The sequence below is a fragment of the Bombina bombina genome, chromosome 2 (genome assembly GCF_027579735.1).
Source record: "Bombina bombina isolate aBomBom1 chromosome 2, aBomBom1.pri, whole genome shotgun sequence".
NCBI lineage: Eukaryota > Metazoa > Chordata > Amphibia > Anura > Bombinatoridae > Bombina > Bombina bombina.
In genome coordinates, this window is record NC_069500.1 from 665,693,011 (window position 1) to 665,712,719 (window position 19,709).

The following is a 19,709-nucleotide window of genomic DNA, read 5'->3' on the forward strand; positions in this document are numbered from 1 at the left end:
TATTAGTTATATTGTAGCTATATTAATAGCTAATAGGGGGCTTAGATTAGGTGTAATTAGTTTAAAATTATTGTAATATTTTATTATTTTTGGTAATTTAGTGTTTGTTTGTTTTTTTGTACTTTTCTGATGGATGGAAGACCTCTTCTTGCCCCGCTTGGATGAAGACTTCTGCCGGTCTGGATGTCCTCTTCTGCCCCATCGGATGAAGATTTCGGCCCGGCTTGGTGAACACGACTCAAGGTAGGGAGATCTTCAGGGGGGTAGTGTTAGGTTTATTTAAGGGGGGTTTGGGTTAGAGTAGGGGTATGTGGGTGTTGGGTTGTAATGTGGGGGGGTATTGTGTTTTTTTTTTACAGGCAAAAGAGCTGTTTTCTTTGGGGCATGCCCCAGCAAAAGGCCCTTTTAAGGGCTGGTAAGGTAATAGAGCTGTTAACTTTTGTAATTTAGTATAGGGTAGGGCATTTTTTTTATTTTGGGGGGCTTTGTTATTTTATTAGGGGGCTTAGATTAGGTGTAATTAGTTTAAAATTCTTGTAATATTTTTTTATTTTTTGTAATTTAGTGGGTTTTTTTTTTGTAATTTAGTGGGGTTTTTTTGTACTTTAGTTTATTTAATTGTAGATAATTGTAGGTACTTGTAGTTAATTTATTTAATGATAGTGTAGTGTTAGGTTTAATTGTAACTTAGGTTAGGATTTATTTTACAGGTAATTTTGTAATTATTTTAACTAGGTAGCTATTAATTAGTCAATAACTATTTAATAGCTATTGTACCTAGTTAAAATAAATACAAAGTTGCCTGTAAAATAAATATAAATGCTAAAATAGCTACAATGTAACTATTAGTTATATTGCAGCTATATTAGGGTTTATTTTACAGGTAAGTATTTAGTTTTAAATATGATTCATTTATTTAATTAATTAAATGATAGTGTAGTGTTAGGTGTAATTGTAACTTAGGTTAGGATTTATTTTACAGGTAAATTTGTATTTATTTTAGCTAGGTAGTTATTAAATAGTTATTAACTATTTAATAACTATTGTACCTAGTTAAAATAAATACAAAGTTGCCTGTAAAATAAAAATAAATCCTAAAATAGCTACAATGTAACTATTAGTTATATTGCAGCTATCTTAGGGTTTATTTTACAGGTAAGTCTTTAGTTTTAAATAGGATTAATTTATTTAACTATAGTAAACTTATTTCGTTTTATTTAAATTATATTTAAGTTAGGGGGTGTTAGTGTAGCGGCGACGTTGGGGGCGGGAGATTAGGGGTTAATAATTGTAGGTAGGTGGCGGCGATGTTAGGGAGGGCAGATTAGGGGTTAATAAAATGTATTATAGTGTTTGCGAGGCGGGAGTGCGGCGGTTTAGGGGTTAATACATTTATTATAGTGGCGGCGATTTGCGGTCGGCAGATTAGGGGTTAATACTTGTAGTTAGATTGCGGCGACGTTGGGGGGGGGCAGATTAGGGGTTAATAACTATAATGTAGGGGTCGGCGGTGTTAGGGACACCAGATTAGGGGTTAATAGCTATAATGTAGGCGGCGGCGATATCGGGTCGGCAGATTAGGGGTTAATACTTGTAGTTAGATTGCGGCGACGTTGGGGGGCAGATTAGGGGTTAATAACTATAATGTAGGGGTCAGCGGTGTTAGGGACACCAGATTAGGGGTTAATAGCTATAATGTAGGCGGCGGCGATATCGGGTCGGCAGATTAGGGGTTAATACTTGTAGTTAGATTGCAGCGACGTTGGGGGGGGCAGATTAGGGGTTAATAACTATAAAGTAGGGGTCGGCGGTGTTAGGGACACCAGATTAGGGGTTAATAGCTATAATGTAGGCGGCGGCGATATCGGGTCGGCAGATTAGGGGTTAATACTTGTAGTTAGATTGCGGCGACGTTGGGGGGGGCAGATTAGGGGTTAATAACTATAATGTAGGGGTCGGCGGTGTTAGGGACAGCAGATTAGGGGTTAATAGCTATAATGTAGGTGGCGGCGATATTCGGTCGGCACATTAGGGGTTAATAAAATAATGCAGGTGTCAGCGATAGCGGGGGCGGCAGATTAGGGGTTAATAAGTGTTAGATTAGGGGTGTTTAGAGACTCGGGGTACATGTTAGGGTGTTAGGTGCAGACTTAGTGTTTCCCCATAGGAAACAATGGGGCTGCGGTGTTAGTTTTTTTTCAGCCGAAACTCCCATTGTTTCCTATGGGGAAATGCCGAATTTTACCGAGCTAATTCGGATTTATTCGGAGATACGGCAGCTATTTCGGATTCATTCGGTAGATTCGGAAGTATTTTAATTCGGAAATCCGAATCGATCCGAATCTCCGAATTTACTGAATTTTCTGAATTTCCGAATAAATCCGAAACGAACCGCACATGTCTAATGGATATGAAGTTATTTCAATCAGGTTTTGGTAGTGTGGCAAGGCAACAGCCAGGACACATCTTCCAAACAACATGGATAACCAAATACAGTTATATCTCAGTTGTTTATTTAACATATTTGATGTGCTACACCACCACTTTCAAACACAACAGGAATAACTTTAAAAAATAATCACAACATACTTATTTTAGGAGACTTATTAAACAGTGAGAACAGACATGAGTAAAGACTTGAACAAATTAAAGATGATCCAGGTTGTTCACTGTATAACACAAGGGCTGAACTGAGGCCCTCCAGAGATTTTATCTGGCCACCTATTAACAAAAATGATATAGTATTTATGTCTGAGCATTGGAGATATGTAATGGCATTACAATGGGAATTGAAGTCTGCCTCAGCTTTTTATGATTCCACGCTACTACTTTAACAAATGTATTACTCTTCCACTCTACCCTTCTGCAACACAAAGTGCTTAGCTATATGGATCAATTATACAGTTGAAGAGGCTTTTTTCCTTTCATCAGAATGAGGATTCAGTATATGTGTTTCTCATTATATGTGCCAACTCAGTCTTAATATTGCATTAAATATTAAAAATTGTATACAAACTAATATAAATATTCACATAACTACATACAATATCTTATTTAGTTACATATTTTATGCCATTTACACCATAGTATATTTCTTAAATTGATTAAATAGCGTCAAAAATGAATAACATTAATTATGCAATCTACAAGGTTTACTAATTGATTTTAGATAAAATCATTAAGTGTTGCAATAAATAAGTACATCTGAAATATAATATCTCAATTTTATTACGCTAAATAAGAAAATTGTCAACAGGAACAAGTAAAAACCAACCCTACATGTGACTAACTAAAAGTTCATTTTTATGATATTATATAATTGAAATTTTAATGACATAATATTTTTGAGTCAACCTGGAACGATGAGCTTACCCTTTGTATTACTCCATATAATGTTTTAAAGCAATCAGAATAGAGAGCTGAAATTATTGTTGGTATAAATGTAAAATGATTCCATGTCAATTAAAACCATTTACAAAAATAACCATAGTTCATTCACCTTAGTTGTCACCTTAAACCTAATTAACTAAACACCTTTAATGATGCAATTATTTGGTAAAATCGATTTTAATTTTCTACCAGGTATTAAAAAACTCTGTTATTAGTAGTGACTATCTTGATTTACATTTTACATGGTCCTATGGATGTTAATGAAAAATACCATTATTTATAAGCTTGTAGAATTTGGAATAATAAAATATTATTAAAAATTATAATACTTAAGTAGGACTTCTAATTTGTTTTGGCATTTAAATTCAATAAAAATACTAGCATTATTAAGTATATAAAGTATCTTATCTGTTTCCAAATAAAAAAATACTAAAACTCCCCATTGTTAAAATTTATTTTAAAATAAGACACTGACAATGATCTGGGCACTGCATACTAGTACAAATGAGTCTCACTTTTAGAAAATGTAAAATATTGTATTGTGTAAATAAATTAAAATACTGTTGCAAACAAACATACAAATATGTCTATATATAATTTACTACATACATAGATACATACACATATATATAAATATATATTTATTGCATGTACGTAGTACATGTATATATGTATGTAGTACAATTCTATAAGATTCCTATATAAATATTAATAAATATTTATCAATATCCTCTGGAATCTTTCAGATGGAGCAAAGCTCCCAGACAACCTGGTAGCGGGTCTCTTTAACATTTAAGACTGCTCCATGACTTCTAGCTTAAAGAGACATAAAACCCAATTTTTTTCTTTCCAAATGTACTTGTATTATCAAATTTTCTTCATTTTCTTGTTACACTTTATTGAAAAGAAGGAGGGTAAGTTCAAGAGTGTGCATGCGTCTACAGCATTATATGGCAGCAATTTTGCAACAGTGTAATACATTAGCAGGAGCACTAGATGGCAGCACTAATCCCTGTCATGCAGTTCCCCAGACATGTGCTCGCTACTTATCTAGATATCCCTTCAACAAAGAATAACATGAAAATGTGTTTCAGGTCCCTTTAAAGGGGCAGTGAACACCTTGTATTTTCAAGATATTTCTGTTTTGTTGCAAGAGAATAACATTTTCAGTGATGAAATGGCTATAGGGTATGGTGTTGAAAATAAGCCTGACAGCTCAATTAAAGATTATTCTAATTTTAGATTTTATGAGTTATGTAGTATTAAAGATCTAAAAGATTTGCTTTTGGAAAGTGATAATACAGAGTCAGTTACTGTATGCTCTAAAACAGTACCCCTTACACAAACTATAGCTGAGAAATCCAATTTTTACCCTATTCAGAGTAGTGATGTCACGAACCTAAAACCGAACCGCCATTGACTTCAATAGGCAGGCGAACTTTAAAACCTACAAGGACTCTTTCTGGCCACAATAGTGATGGAAAAGTTGTTTCAAGGGTACTAACACCTGGACTGTGGCATGCTGGAGGGGGATCCATGGCAAAACTCCCATGGAAAATTACATAGTTTATGCAGAGTCTGCTTTTAACCCATAAAGGGCCTAAATCAACTAACATTCCCAAATTGTTTGCAGTAACATGCTTTAAAACATCAGTTATGATGTCGTATCTATCAGGTAGTGTAAGGGTTACAGTAATTTTGTTGTGTTAAGTAAAACTTTTCTTATCACTTGAATCTCTCTTACCCCCCATTTTGTTGGAGCTCTATATGGCCTGCCTGATTAGCCTGACAAAGTATAATAAGAAAACATCTGGTCTTGGACCCATGGTAATAAGGTTGTGTTTAAGTAGTACTATTCTTAGAACTGTAATTCCTGTTACTCCCCCTATCAAGGGAGGTCTATATATGGCCTGCATGATTACCCTGACAAAGTATAACATCAAGACACACTGTGTTGGACCCATAATAACTAGCTTGTGTTAATTAGTACTTTTCTTAGCACTTTAATCCCTGTTACCCCCCCCTATCGGGGGTGGTCTATATGGCCTGCCTGATTACCCTGAAAAAATCTAATAATAAGACATGCGGTCTGGTACCCATTTTAACTAGGTTGTGTTTTAAGTACTACCATTCTTAGCATTTTAATCTCTGTAAGTCCCCCTATTTGGTGAGGTCTATACGGCCTGGATGATTTCCCATACAAAATATAATAATAAGACATCTGCTCTTGGTCTGCGACCCATGGTAACTATGTTGTGTTAATTAGTAATGTCCTTCACATTTTAATAGCTGTTACTCATAGTCACCCTATCGGTGGAGGTCTATATGGCCTGCATGATTACCCTTACAAAATATAATAACCAAACATATGCTCTGGGACCCATGGTAAGTAGGTTGTGTTAAGTAGTACTGTTCTTTGCAGTTTATTACCTGTTACAACACCAAATGGTGGCAGGTCTATCTGGCCTTCATGATTAGCTGCACCCAAACCCCAAAAAAAGCAGAGTGGTCTTAGACTAATACCCATGGCTAACTCGGTTGTTTCAATTAGTACTATTCTTAGCACTTTCATCCCTGTTACGGGTGGTCTACATGGCCATCATGATTAGCCGAACAAAATACTACAATCCAACCTTTGCTCAGTCTTCATAGGCCCTTCATTGGCTGTATTTTGATAGTACAGTTCTTATTATTTTAATAGCTGATACAACACCGAATGGTGGCAGCTCTATATGGCCTGCATGATTAGCCGCACCCAAAACAAAAATAAATCCAAGCGGTCTTGGATTAACACCCAGGGCTAACTCGGTTGTTTCAAGTAGTACTATTCTTAGCACTTTCATCTCATCCCTGTTACTTCCAGGACTCTCTGTGGTGTTCTACATGGCCATCATGATTAGCCTAACCAAATACTACAATCCAACCTTGGCACAGTCTTCATAAGGCCCTTCATTGGCTGTATTTTGGTAGTTCTGTTCTTATAAGTTTAATACCTGATACAACACCAAATGGTGGCAGCTCTATATGGCCTGCATGATTAGCCGCCCCCAAAGCCAAAAAAAAGCCAAGCGGTCTTGGATTAACACCCATGGCTAACTCGGTTGTTTCAAGTAGTACTATTCTTAGCACTTTCATCTCATCCCTGTTACTTCCAGGACTCTCGGTGGTGGTCTACATGGCCATCATGATTAGCCTAACCAAATACTACAATCCAACCTTGGCTCAGTCTTCATAAGGCCCTTCATTGGCTGTATTTTGGTAGTTCTGTTCTTAGAAGTTTAATACCTGATGCAACACCGAATGGTGGCAGCTCTATATGGCCTGCATGATTAGCCGCACCCAAAACAAAAATAAAGCCAAGCGGTCTTGGATTAACACCCATGGCTAACTCGGTTGTTTTAAGTAGTACTATTCTTAGCACTTTTATCTCATCCCTGTTACTTCCAGGACTATCGGTGGTGGTCTACATGGCCATCATGATTACCCTCACCAAAATATAACAACAATACATGCGTGCAGGGAACCATGGTAAGCTTACTTCCTTTTGCAAAATCGAGTATAACAGTTGCAGGCAGAGGTACTGACCCTGCATTATGGCTGCACCTCTCCCTAAAAGAGGCATGCGTTACAGAGTCTGTGCATGTTGCATGTTTGCAAAGAGCTGGCCTGCTTAAAAAGAGGAGCAAGGCTGTACAGGTTGTTCTCCTTCAGCCGTTTTATACGATGTCCCACGGCCACAACCCTCAACAACCACAACAGAATGAAACACCACATATGCCATCCTTTTGAACAACAGAGTACAGGTATGGCATTGATTTTAGTTACACGGCGATATTTATTATGAACCGTGAAATTGAAAACAAAAACATGATTGGACACCCAGTACAGTACAGGTGGTTCTCCTTCAGCCTTTTTAGAATAGTGTTCTGGACCCTCAACAAAAACAACAGCAGGAAAGAGGACATATGGCATCCTTTTGAACAATAGATGACAGGTAAGGCATACATTTTAGAAAGCCATAGATAATTTTTTTGCAACTGTGAAATAAAAAAAAACATTGATTGGACACCCTGTACACTTCTTTATCCTTAGGCCTTTTTATGAGGGTCCCGGAGCCTCAACAGAAATAACATCATGAAAGAGGACATATGGCATCCTTTTGAATAATAGATTACAGGTAAGGCATTGATTTATGAATCCCAGAGATAGTTTATCTGAACCGGGAAATAGAAAAAAACATTGATTGGACACCCAGTACACTTCTTTATCCTTAGGCCTTTTTACAAGAGGGTCCCGGAGCCTCAACAGAAACAACAGCAAGAAAGAGGACATATGGCATCCTTGTGAACAATTGATTACAGGAAAGGCATTGATTTATGAATCCCATAGATCATTTATCTGAACCAGGAAATAGAAAAAAACATTGATTGGACACCCAGTACACTTCTTTATCCTTATGCCTTTTTATAAGAGGCTCCCAGAGCCTCAACAGAAATAACATCATGAAAGAGGACATATGGCATCCTTTTGAATAATAGATTACAGGTAAGGCATTGATTTATGAATCCCCGAGATAATTTATCTGAACCTGGAAATAGAAAAAAACATTGATTGGACACCCTGTACACTTCTTTATCCTTAGGCCTTTTTATAAGAGGCTCCCGGAGCCTCAACAGAAATAACATCATGAAAGATGACATATGGCATCCTTTTGAATAATAGATTACAGGTAAGGCATTGATTTATGAATCCCAGAGATAATTTATCTGAACCGGGAAATAGAAAAATACATTGATTGGACACCCAGTACACTTCTTTATCCTTAGGTCTTTTTATAAGAGGGTCCCGGAGCCTCAACAGAAACAAGAGCATGAAAGAGGACATATGGCATCCTTTTGAAAAATAGATTACAGGAAAGACATTGATTTATGAATCCCAGAGATAATTTATCTGAACCGGGAAATAGAAAAAAACATTGATTGGACACCCAGTACACTTATTTATCATTAGGCCTTTTTAGAAGAGGGTCCCGGAGCCTCAACAGAAACAACAGCATGAAAGAGGACATATGGCATCCTTTTGAAAAATAGATTACAGGAAAGGCATTGATTTTAGAAACACAGAGATAATTTGTTGCAACCGGGAAATTTAAAAAAACATTGAATAGACACCCAGTACACTTCTTTATCCATAGGCCTTTTTAGCTTTTAGGACCCTCAACAAAAACAAGAGCAGGGAGCTGGGCATAGGAGTACAAGGGAATGTGACAATAATAATGTGAAGGGGAAGATTGCAGAGTTGTGGCATTTTAATTTTGTTATCGTGGGAAGTACTTGCAATGACCTTGCTCTGGTGAATCCATATCGCAAATGTCTTTTTTAAGGCACTGTTTGTCTATTTTTTGAATATCAGCATTTGGTAAATGAAGCGCAACTTAAGGCTGGTGAGAACCGACCTTTCTTCTGGCTGTTTGCAAATGTTGTGGCTCTGGACAAACATGTGAATAAGGGGCCATCTGCCATATTCTGAACGCAACCCCTTTGATGATTGACGCTAAACATGTGTCACCTGCAAGCAGAGCTCGTTACTTCTGTCTAAATCATCTTCCTGGTATGGGCAGGCCACTGTTTCCCACAGCAAGTCCGAAGCTTGAACTACAAGATTGTCTTGAGTATGGTAGTAAACCAAAGTTTATTAAAGTCTGTACTATCACCACAAAAGCTGAACTTCTTGAAGCAAGGAAAATGTCAGCAATTTCCTGTGCTTATGGATGACAAGGACGTCCTGTCCTGTGGTGCACAGAGATGGAGAGGATTTTGGGCCTCCCTGTACACTACACAGATGTCTCCAACATCACCAGAAACACAAGACAGCGATTGTCTTGGGAAGTTCCTGGAGTGTTCCGGTAGCCATCTCTTTGCGCCCCGAAAGGAATACTTTATCAGTGTTTTTGTATACATCTGACAACAGCATTGGAGACTGTGGGGACGTACATGTTATTTACTGTTGTTCCAGCTAATTTTTACTTTTTAAAAACTAAACAAGTATTCAATGCAGGCATATCAGTAATGTGATTCATGTATTTTGAAAAATGTTTTTTTTTTTCTCAATAGTTTACTTTTTGTATCTTGATTTTTGTTTTAATTGAGCACCATATAAAGAGAATTACTTATACAAGAATCTAACTAAAGGTCAAGCAACACTTGTAAATGTAAATGTAGTTCTAGTTGTTCTAGAAGAAAGGAATATGTAAAGCATGTGTTATCCATTTAGCAGAATATCAGCTAGATTACAAGTTTTGCATTATGGGTGAAAAAGCTTCATAACACTGCTTTTTCACTACTGCTGCAATTATGAATCTTTTAGGTATAGCTGTACCGCACACTTTTTTGACCATCACGAAATGTAACTATCGCACCTTTCAAAAAGTTCTTTTTCAATGGGACTTCCCCAGCACCGGTATTAAGAGTTTGCCTGTCCGGCCAAAAACTGAGCGGTACAGTCTATAACTACAAGATCTGTACCGCCACCTGAAAGTCAGTAGTTATGGGTTTTACGTTACAGAGCTGTACCATAAAACTCATAACTAAAGTGTTACAAAATACACTAACAGAACCAAAAAGTGAATAGCAGCACTCCAATAGAATTTTCAATTATTTGTTGCATATCCAGGAGTACAAAAAATAGCAACGTAAATTAGTTAAGTAATTAATAATTAGGATACACACGTATGCAGAAGTAATAAAATAGTATTTGGAGTTTGTAAAGAGTTAATTAGATTGTGGGTGTGTCCTAAGGGGTATATAAGGAGGGAGAGGAAGTGATGTATGTATGGCATGATGAAGGACATGTAGTCCGAAACGTTGCTATTTTTTGTACTCCTGGATATGCAATAAATAATTGAAAATTCTATTGGAGTGCTGCTATTCACTTTTTGGTTCTGGAATTTGATTGCTGGGCTGTGCAGTGCCTAGCGATAGCGTACACCCATCCAATAACAGTGTGAGCTGGACTTTCATGATTAATTGATTATATATGTTACTGCACTAGTCACTTGCACCGCTGTTTCAATGGAGACTGGAAATAATGCAGACTTGAGTACAACAACATTTGCTTACACAGATTTGGAGGCATCTAGGATCACTACTTTGGCATTGGGATCCAGAGACTTCCTAAAGGTACTGCCAGTGGATAAAGCTGGTAATAATTATGAAAGAGCTGTTAAAAAACATGTTGCCTTTGAGCTGCACTCAACTACATTAGCTGAATATTACCGGGTGAGAAGGATTCCCCGGGGCCTTCGAATGAGTGCCAGACCCACTCTGATGGTGGATAACATGGAATACTGCAAGAAATTTGAGCTCATTTTAAATAAATGCTCGTTTGACCTTATGGTGCTCACTGTGGAGTTTTTACAAAAAGAGCTAGAATTACAACAATTAGATATTGGTCGTCTAGAGGCAGAGTTAAAGGCAGCACTTACCATTGATGAGATGGACAAATTTCTTGCAGGGGTTAATTCCCAGATAGCGGAATTACGAAAAACGCTAGAAGAAAGGAAAAGATCGAAGTTCCTCCGTGATGAGGAAGACTACTCGACAGATCGAGTCTACCGCTGGAAGTATGACCCGCAGAACAGGTCAGGAGGTGGGACTTCCGGTCCAAGATGGCGGCGGCAGCGGAGACCGAGAGGAGAGGGTATGTTGCAGAATACCTCGAGTGAATCGACGGGGGACTCAGACGAAACGGCGGCAAACGATTCCGCAGCGGAGGGAAAAAGCACCGCCACAGGAACGGGGAAACAGACACGCAGTACCCGTCAAGGCAGCAGTCGAGCACGGCGCAAGAAATAGGTAATATCGGTGAGGTACTGACAGAACAACCTAGGAAAGAGCAAAAGGACAGACTGGTAATTAATATTTCGGATCAAATCTTAAAAAATGAGGAACTTTGTGTCCTGGACAAGGGATTGTCATTCTGCCCACAAAATAAATGTGACTTTTTTGAACTTGATCAGGATTTATATAAATTGTTTAGAAAGATCAAATTGAAATCGTTTTTTGCATTAAAGAGTAATGAGGGGAATGTAATAACATCTGAGAATGTGAATATATATAGATCAAGTTCAAGGGATCAATTGAGTTTAAAGAGATTACAACTTAAAAACAAAAAAAGATTTAATCCTCAATATTACCATAAGAGCATAGATACATTTATTTCCCAAGTGTATTGTGATATTAATAAATTGAAAAAGAAACACAGCACCAGGGGATTTAAATTTAAACACAGGGTATCCAATTTCTCTAGAAAGGAGAGAGATAATTTGTTGAATATTAAAAATAACAAACTATTAATAATTAAATCTGCCGATAAGGGCGGAGCCACTGTGTTACAGAATAAAGGGGATTATGTATCAGAAATATTACACCAGTTGTCTGATAAAGATATTTATTTGCCGATTGCATATAATCCTGTTTTTATTATTCAGAAGGAATTAAACAGGTGTATTGATGTTGCTATTCAAAAAGGCATTATTGGATATGAAGAAAAAGAGTTTTTGATGAACAGGCACCCGAGAACACCTGTCCTATATACACTGCCAAAAATCCATAAAAATTTGATGAGACCAGCAGGTCGTCCAATTGTGGCAGGTGTGGACAGTGTGTTCTCGGGTGTCTCTGTTTATCTTGATCGTATCTTAAGGAGGTTTGTAGTGGAGTCCCAATCATTCATCAGAGATACTGGGGATTTCCTAAATAAATTGGAGGATATCTCTGTTTCTCTGGATAAATGTATCCTCTTCAGTATGGATGTGTCCAGCCTATACACTTCCATCAGTCATGATGGGGGTGTGGGGGCAGTGGACAAAATGATGACAGATTCAAATCTGTTTACTGGGGAAGAGAAACATTTTGTATTGGAATTATTAGACATTATACTTCGTTACAATTACTTTTTATTTCAAGATCAATTTTATATTCAAAAGCAAGGTACAGCAATGGGCTCCAATGTCGCCCCTACATATGCCAACATCTATATGAGTATATATGAAGAAAAACTTGTTTATAGTAATAAACTGTTTAAACAATATGGCGCCACATGGTGGCGCTATATTGATGATGTATTTGGCATATGGCTGGGCGACATTGGAAGCCTATTGCAGTTTGTGGACACATTAAATCTCTCTACAAGGAATATCAAGTTTACCCTGGTTCACAGTGAGGAAAGTGTGGCCTTTTTAGACACTTTGGTTTTTAAAGATAAGGATAGAATCAGGATAGATCTGTATAAGAAAGAGACTGACAGGAATGATCTTTTGTTAGCAAGTAGTGCACATCCTCAATCCTTAAAGAACTCCCTACCAAAAAGCCAGTTGATGCGGGTACGCCGCATCGTGTCAGAAGACAAGTTAAGTGAAAAAAGGCTGAGGGAGATGGGAGATCTCTTTTTGGATCGAGGATATGATGAGAATTTGATCCACAAGGAAATTGACAAGACACTTGAGATGACAAGAGAGAGTCTTTTAAAACCACGAGAGAAAGTTAAAAAGAGAAATGGGGAAAAATTGGTTTTTGTCTCCAAATATAATGAATTAAGTACACAAATTCATAAGATCATTTGCAGACATTGGTACATCTTATCAAATTGTAATTCAGACATACCAGAATTTCAGCAGACACCTATGCCTGCATATAGAAGAGGTATGAACTTAAGAGATTCTTTGGTAAAGGCAGACATTGGGAGTACTAAAAGTGATAAACAGAAATATATTACAAGCAAAAATTTGGGTTGTTACCCATGTCTTGGTTGCACCCACTGCAATAGTATGATTAAGGGATCCACATTTGTACATCCACAGTCAGGGAAGAAATTTTGGATCAAAGATTTTTTAACATGTAATACAGAGTATGCCATCTACCTCCTTAAATGCCCATGTGGTTTGATTTATGTAGGAGAGACGACCTGTAGGGTACGTGATAGAATTACAGAGCATAAATCAAATATTAGGAGAAAAAATCTAAAATCCCCTGTAGCCACTCATTTCCTAGAAGCCCAACATGGGGTGAGCCAACTTAGATTCCAAATTTTGGAACATGTTCCCCCTGGTAGACGAGGGGGGGATAGGGAACAATATTTGAAACAAAGAGAGGCATTTTGGATCTTTACTTTGAATTCATTAGTTCCATGTGGTATGAACAAGGATTATGATTTGTCTGTTTTTCTTTAGGTATTTTCCTTTAAAATTTGTTAATTTATGATTACTAATTTCTATGTTTATCTCTCTTTTTTCTCTCTTTTCTTGGATGATCAGTATTGTATACGAAGTTAGATGGCACCCAGACTCTGAGAATGTGTGGTGATATTATGAAAAAAGAAATAAGAAAAAAGAAAAATAGTAATGATATAGGAAACCTAAAATTGAAATTGATATATGCTAAGTATGTTTTTTTTGCTTTTTTCTTTAAATGAAATGTTTTGTAATTAATATTGATGCCTTCATAAAAGCCTGTGTATTTTTCACCTTCTTATTGAATATAGGTGGATTGTAAATTAGTTAAGTAATTAATAATTAGGATACCCACGTATGCAGAAGTAATAAAATAGTATTGGGAGTTTGTAAAGAGTTAATTAGATTGTGGGTGTGTCCTAAGGGGTATATAAGGAGGGAGAGGAAGTGATGTATGTATGGCATGATGAAGGACATGTAGTCCGAAACGTTGCTATTTTTTGTACTCCTGGATATGCAATAAATAATTGAAAATTCTATTGGAGTGCTGCTATTCACTTTTTGGTTCTGGAATTTGATTGCTGGGCTGTGCAGTGCCTAGCGATAGCGTGCACCCATCCAATAACAGTGTGAGCTGGACTTTCATGATTAATTGAAAATACACTAACACCCATAAACTACCTATTAACCCCTAAACCGAGGCCCTCCCGCATCGCAAACACTAAAATAAAATTATTAACCCCTAATCTGCCGCTTCTGACATCGCCACCACTATAATAAAAATATTAACCCCTATACCACCGTACTCCCGCATCGCAAACACTAGTTAAATATTATTAACCCCTAATCTGCTGCCCCCAATGTCGTTGCCACCTACATGCACTTATTTACCCCTAATCTGCTGTCCCTAACATCGCCGCAACCTACATTACTGTTATTAACCCCTAATCTGCTGCCCCCAAAATTGCCGCCAGTTATTAACCCCTAAACCTAACCCTAAGTCTAACCCTAAACATAACGTAACCCTAATCCTAACACCCACTAACTTTAACATAATTAAAATATTTCCAAATAAAAATTACAATTAACACCTAAATTATTCCTATTTAAAACTAAATAAATACTTACCTGCAAAATAAAACCTAAGCTAGCTACAATATAACTAATAGTTATATTGTATCAAGCTTAGGTTTTTTTTTATTTCACAGGAAAGTTTGCATTTATTTTAACTAGGTAGACTAGTTAGTAAATAGTTATTAACTATTTAATAACTACCTAGCTAAAATAAATACAAAGCTACCTGTAAAATAAAACCTAACCTGTCTTACACTAAAACCTAACATTACACTAAAATTAAATAAATTAAATAAAAAAATACATTTATCTAAATTACAAAAAATAATAAACACTAAATTACACAAAATAAAAAAGAAATGATCAAATATTTAAACTAATTACACCTAATCTAATAGCCCTATCAAAATAAAAAAGCCCCCCCAAAATTAAAGAAAACCCTAGCCTACACTAAACTGCCAATGGCCCTTAAAAGGGCCTTTTGCTGGGCATTGCCCCAAAGAAATCAGCTCTTTTACCTAAAAAAAAATAATACAAATAACCCCCCAACAGTAAAACCTACCACCCACACAGCCAACCCCCCCAAATAAAAACCTACCTAAAAAACCTAAGCTCGGCATTGCCCTTAAAAGGGCATTTAGCTCTTTTACATTGCCCAATGTCCCGAATCTAAAAATAAAACCCACCCAATAAACTCTTAAAAAAGCTAACACTAACCCCCAAAGATCCACAGTTTTTGAAAACCGGACATCAATCCTCACCCAGCCGGGAGAAGTCTTCATCCAAGTGGCAAGAAGTCCTCAACGAAGCCTGGAGAAGTCGTCATCCAAGCAGCAAGAAGTCATCCTCCAGGCGGGCAGAAGTCTTCATCCATACGGCATCTTCTATCTTCATCCTTTCGACGCAGAGTGGCTCCATCTTTAAGACGTTCGGCACGGAGCATCATCTTCTTTCGATGGCTATTGAAAAATGAAGTTTCTTTTAAATTACTTATTATTAAGATGGCGTCCCTTGAATTCCGATTGGCTGATAGAATTCTATAAAGTAGCTGTACACATTTCAACGATAAACTCGTCTTTCTCAAGAGCAATTTCATTTTTTAAATTTCTCTTGAGAAAGACGAGTTTATCGTTGAAACACGTAGAGCTACTTTATAGAGCCATTTTATATTTTTTAATAAATGTTTGTTTTGTAAAAAAATATTTGTTTTCTGCCTGTTGGAATTGCAACACTATAAACACAGCCATTGTGTGAGGAGCTGGATTCCGAAAATCTTGGAGTGAGTATACTGCACATTATTTACACTGGTGTATATAATATATTTCAATGAAAGCTTTATCATCTGAAGTTACGCTAAACATCTGGGGGACTAGACAGAAGTTCCATTCTCTATTGATTATTTGCACTTTAAAGTTTAGGAAGTTGGACTGATTTTTTCGGAGTAAGTATACTGCACTAATTATTTGGTGTTGATCTACACAAATCAAAGCTGAGCTTTTTCTTCCCCAGTTTATATTGGGAACCACGGTTTATTGGAGGATCGAATCAGAATAATACAGGATCTGTGCTTCTATATCCACTACCTATACATCTGTAACAGTCTTTTGGGAGAGACTGATAGAAGGCAGTGGTCCATCCAGAGGGGAGTATTTGTCATTTCTATACAGATATTGTTGTAACATCTAAATATCAAGTATAGAACTAATATTTCTATATAATGACAAGCTAAATAACGGTGCAGATTCTGAAGCGCACATCATTATGGCAGAAGACCTCCACTTACTTAGTAAAACACACAAGAGGGCGGGCTGCCCTTGTGGGGGGACTTCATCCGACTCTCACCTGTTGGTGCTCATACAATGGCCCAGCAACTTGAAGTAGCAAAGCAGTAGCAATCCAGCACCTGAGGAGTGGGCTGTTTTTCTGGCGAAGGTGACACCGACCGCTGCTTGATGTAGAACTATTGTGGGACCCAGGCGGATGTTCCCCACACATCACTATATCGTCCGCATGGCCAGGAGGTCTGGTAAAATATAATCTGTTTGCTGACTATCGCTAGAGCAACCAGTGGGACTGCAGAAAATGTATGTCCTTTTTTTAATCTCTTTTTCTTTGAACTGTGCTAATACCGTTAAAACAGCTTTAACTAGCAGCCCTGGAAAAGTTTAGGTTGTATTCAGTGGATATACACACATATTTCATTTTCTATTGTCGCTTAGAGGATGGACAGAGCAATGTACTATTTCATCTACCCATAAAAGTTATTTAGAAACTCCATTGTATGTTAAATCCTGAGGACCTGTCCTAGCTAGGTCACCTTAGATAAGACTACTACTGTAGTTTTTTTTCAGTATCTCTCATGTGATGTATTCTAAAACTAATCTTCTCTATAGTATTCAGATAAACCTTTGTATCAACATACTAAGCATTTGGGAGCTCTCTTGTAGCACCCCACTATATTTGCAGGTTTGCTTTAGATAATTTTAATGACCTATTCCTTCCACTGAAACAGATTATATCAGGCCACTAGGCGGTCCTCTCTCCAAATTGCAATAATCTCTGTAAAGTAATTAGGGCTATTAAAGGTCCTCCCCCTTTAACTCGGACCTACTGCCTGCGGCTGGGGCAGTGGGACATAAGAGTACTATTATTGAACCTATTATTACAGAGCTCTAGTGGAGTGACTTGGAGAGCCCTCATTTTCATACACCTTTATCTCAGAGATCATGGCAAAATAACATATATAATTTTACAGGTTCTGACAGTTTAGCCTCTCCCCCTGAATACCTAATGCCTGATTTTTAAAATTGAACCAATAGCCTTTAACTGGGTTTGATATAATAATTGCTATCCTCTAATAAAAAGTAGATACATATAAGCTTCCTAGCTTTTTTTCCCAGGCTGCGGTTTATAACATACTAACATCTATTGCTTAGAGACAGTAACCTTTTTGTTAGGAGCAGCATGTCTGATCCTTTAAATCTCTACATGTAGGCCCTGAGTGACACAAAGATACAGAGAATATATATATTATTATTAAAGCCTAGACAGATACATTTTAAGTGTCTCCTCACTAGTTTAATTCATAATCCTTTTGAGTCCTTCTCGCACGCCTTATGAACTATCTCGAGACTTGTCCACAAGGACAACATATTAAACCTAGAACTGTTGTGTTGATTATACTCACATAATATGTTTGTTAGCTAATCGTTAAATTTTTTTTCACATCTAGATACCATGAGAGTATCTTTCTATATTACTATACAATGTGTTTTCATTTGTCCAGAAATATATTTATCCTTTTGAATGTCATTGAGCCCAAAAGTGGCTCCTAACATGACTACCACATGTACTATGTTTTCCTTAATCAAATGGTCCATGAGTGGCCGAAAAAAGTAGTCATCATAATATGATAGTACTATCGTAAAATGGGGGTTTTTGAAGTCTATGTTATATCACTTATTGTTCCACACTTTTATTTCAGTGTCCATTGTTCAACTGATTCCCTGTCATACGTGTTATATGATGTTCATTGTATGTTTTCTTTGCACAAAACCTCAATAAAAGAATATTAAATAAAAAAAAACTGCACATATAGATACATAGACATATGTACACATGAAAACACTAAACTTTCCAGCACAACTTGAGCACAACACTTATTTCAGGGCATGCTAAAAATGACAGCTGTGTTAAGATTCTCTGGTAAATATTTTTTACCATTCACTTGTAATACAAGATTGTATGCTATTCTCAACATAGGTTTCTCTATCTGTTGCACTCCACTTGTAATCTAGCCCACAATGCAAGAAATAATAAGAAATGCTCTTCATTGGCTAAAGTTTGGGAAACAAAACTTTTTTTTAATTGTTTGTTTTTCTGGGGTACTCACAAGCATATCTGTATGGGGTTTGAGCTAAAATCATTTAACATATGTTAAGCAGAATTGTTTCATCACTGTTCTTGGACACAGTACCTGTAAACCAGTTTGATTGGTTTAACTACAAATTGCAGGTTGCAGAAATATGTTGTAATTGTTATATAGTTTTATCTGTAACCTGCCTGATAGTTCAGCAAATGAGCTTTCATGAATTGGTTAGAAGATAAAACTGGACTATTTAAAAGCATGTCAATAAATAGTTAATATTTGTTCTTTGCAGCATTCTCTTCTTGATTACAGAATAGTATATACAAGTATTTGAACTTGAATACCTTGCAGAACTCACTCTTTGTGGACTTTGAATAGCTTTATCAGAGAAATTGAAGATAATATAGATTATGCCAAAATACCTGTAGTTGTCTACTAGGAGAGCTGGATATGAATGAGTTTAAGGTAGATGTTGCACTAAGCTAGAAAATGGGCCCTGTAAAAATGAAACATTCTGCTCGTAAAATGCATAATGATAATGTTTATTTAAAAAAAATAGACATAATAAAGTGACATAAAACTGAATTAATTCTGTTATCATTCAAATAAGTATATAAAGGCATACAGGGGGTGATGTCTTTCAAAACATAAGGGCTTAGCTCCTACTTGGCATTTCAACCTAACATAACCATTAATTAAACCTAGAAATAAACACTGACACACATAGAGCTGGGTTAAAGGTCAAGCTTGGCTGCATTTATTTATTATTATTATAATTAAATAAATAACTTATCAACAATAACATATGTGGCGGCATACAAGGCTAACTAAACTCCATATGACCAGAGGTCATGACCCAGGTTTTTGAGCGTGGGCGTATTCTGCGGAATATCGCCCCTATCAGGTGGTACCAGGCACCCTAGAGGATCTTCAGCTGACAGGCCCGCGGGGTGGGGAACTCCCTGGACACGGCCTGGGGCATCAACCAGAAATTTGGGCCATGACTTCTCGCCATGAGGAGATATGCGTTGTTCCAGACTACTCCAACCAATAAGGCACCTGTGTACAAAGCCATAGAGCAATATATCTCCAGGGGAGAGTCCAAATATTAGCTAAGCGGGAAGGACTTACCTAAGATTAGGCCAACTA